Here is a 2,983-nt window from a genome sequence, read left to right as displayed (position 1 = left end):
TTCACTGAGGCTCAGAATGTTACAGAAGACTTGATAGAGAGGCTCATTGGGGTACGCCCGAGTTCGACTAACATCATCAAACAGGGGATGTCCTTTGGGCTCAGATGGAAATTTTTGAAGAAACATATCAGTCAAACAGTGGAGCAAGGAAAATGGGAGTTGTTCAAACCAGCATTCGCATTGGCAGTCTATGACATGATCTTGTTCCCATTTTTCCATGACATGATTGATCATGCGGCCATTGATGTGTTCACGAAGTTCAGGTCGTTTGGAGCCAACCCAGTCCCAGCAATCGTGGCAGAGACCCTGCTATCGTTCCAAAGGTGTCATGAAAAAGGTCATTTCAAGATCCGATGTTGTACTCAATTATTGTATGTGTGGATGATCACCAGATTCAAACACCATCAGTATCCGGATTGGAGTAGACATCCCCTCTTGAGGTTCAGAAATATTATGGTGAAACCAATGCAGTTGTTGGACTGGAAAAGGTTGTTTAACGAGGTTACTTCTAGGAACTTTGGTACAAAGACTCGCTTCTATGAGAGACACTCAGTAATCATGTATTCTTGTGGGGAGTACCCAAATATGATATTAATGGGACCTCGAGGATGCATTTCCTTCACCCCAACTCTGATACTTGGTCAGCTCAAATGGGGAATGACACCGGTACGACCCGAACAACTACAGGGATTCTCCATATGCTACAAAAGCGAGAAGGCCACCAAAGAAAAATTGGACTCAATCAGAAATGCTCTAAAAAGGATTCGTCTTTGTGGGCCAAATGAGTTGGGAGAACATCAGGTCTTTTACACCGATGAATATAAGTTATGGCGTAGTGGAAGGCGAAATGGTCAGCCTGTCCCACCAATTGCCCAACCACAGAAACCCTCTGGTCCATCTGAGAACGAGTTGTTGAAGGATCAGATCAAGCTCTTAGAGGCGAAGCTAGAAGAAGCTAGAGACACACATGACAAGGATAATCTGGGTCTTGAAAAACTCAATAAAATCATCACCAATATGAAGAAGGATCAAACAAGCCTTAAAATGGACTATGCTGAAATGTGCTCTCAGTCAGGAAAGGTTCGCCTAATTCGGACAGTAAAAGAGAAAGATGCAGAGATAGCTGACCATATCGATCAGTTGAAAGCACAAAGTCATGCCACACACAAGGCTCAAGCCAAAGCAAAGTCTCTAGAACTTGAAATGGAGAAGATAAGACATAGTGAAAGGCAAGTGTGGTCTATTGTCAAAAACTATCAGTTGATATTGGGTGAAGAATAACAGAAAGAAGATAACCTCAAAGCAAGCCTCGAAGCTTCAGAGAAAGCCTGCTATGATGCATTAACAGAAGCAAGTCAGCTATCAGAACAACTTCAAAAACTCAGAACTGCATATGATGAATTAGTGGCCAACCAGGAAAATTGGTCATATAATTGGAATGGAGTACTCGAAGAAAGTCAATGGGAGATAAACAAATGGCAAGGGAGATGCAGACAATTAGTTGATGGTCTCGGTGATTTTTCTGATGATTGGTTGAAGTTGTTCTACGAAGCTAGACAAGAGATGACAATGTACCCGGAAACAGAGCTTCTTCCACAAATGAAGGCATTTTTTGAAGCTTGTGGGGGAATAGCTCGACAACTTAAGAAATGGCGGGTTAAGGCTACAAAAGAATTTTAGAAATAAGGAATAGGAGAATAAACAATAAACGAATTGTAATCATTTGCTTGAAGTATTAATAAGAGATCTTGTTTTCGCAATTCTTTATATCTATGTGTGCAAATGCAAAATTGACTCTCATTTACAAATAAATGTTATCTCCAAAAATGTTTAAAACGTCTTCTATTTAGATACAACCTTGGTCTAAAACTATATGTTTTCTCTAATGGTTGTCATCAACTGCATGCGACTTTGTTGGGTACGCCCTCAAATCACCAAATGTAGGGAAAAACGTTTAATGCTAACAACCTCTAACAAGAGAATGAACAAAGATGCAATCGAGGTTAGAAACTTGAAGTTTCATTCTAAAATTGACGTCAACACAAAAATGAGACAATAGGGGCACGCCTCATGGTCGATAGAATGCGGGTTAAAATGTCTTGCTATATCGATCCTCTATACGAAAAGGAATTTAAATTTTTTGTTCTTGCATGCATCATTTTTGTTCACTTAAATAAAATAAAAAAATTTCTCACCCAGGTATCATATAAACATTGCTCATAAGCATCCTTACCACACCAGACTACAGTCCAAGCTGATGGTAGACCAAGAATCCAGTAGCATTGACAACCGGTCTGAGCTTGCCGAAATGAAAGCGCAAATAAGTCAGATGATGAAAATCATCCAGGATATGCAAAATGCTCGAAGCTCAGAAGGAGATGCCACTGTGTCAGGCGCTAAACCTTCACAATCCACACAAAAGGTGGGTCCCAAGACAGTTACTGGGGCCAACCGTCATAAGGGTGTTATGATAAGGTATGAAGACACAACTGATGGTCAAAAACTGATGGTCAAGAGGAACAACAATCAGATGAGGAAGACGACGATGAGGAAGACGAAGATCCTACTCATGATCTTCCTCATAAAAACAAGACCACAAGCCACCAAGCTGAAGCTAAGATAAACGGGGGTACCCCAAACGAATCCTCAAGCCAAGAGAAGGCAGATCTGAAACTTATAAAAGAGAGACTAAGGGCCATTGATGGCACAAGCTTCCCTGATGTAAAAAATGCATTTGAGATGTGCCTTGTACCAGATGTAGTGTTTCCACCAAAGTTTAAAACTCCTGAGTTCGAGAAATACGACGGTACTTCCTGCCCGAAAAGGCATCTACATATGTATTCTAGGAAGATGACAGCTCATCACGGAAATGACAAACTGTTGATTCACTGCTTCCAAGACAGTCTGATAGGGGCTGCCATGGGCTGGTACATCCGCTTGGAAAAGGCTCAGATTAAAACTTTCGTTGATTTATCCAATGCCT

Source organism: Lupinus angustifolius, chromosome LG06 (genome assembly GCF_001865875.1).
Source record: "Lupinus angustifolius cultivar Tanjil chromosome LG06, LupAngTanjil_v1.0, whole genome shotgun sequence".
Lineage (NCBI taxonomy): Eukaryota > Viridiplantae > Streptophyta > Magnoliopsida > Fabales > Fabaceae > Lupinus > Lupinus angustifolius.
The sequence above is the reverse complement of the archived record's forward strand: the minus strand, read 5'-3'. Positions refer to the sequence as shown.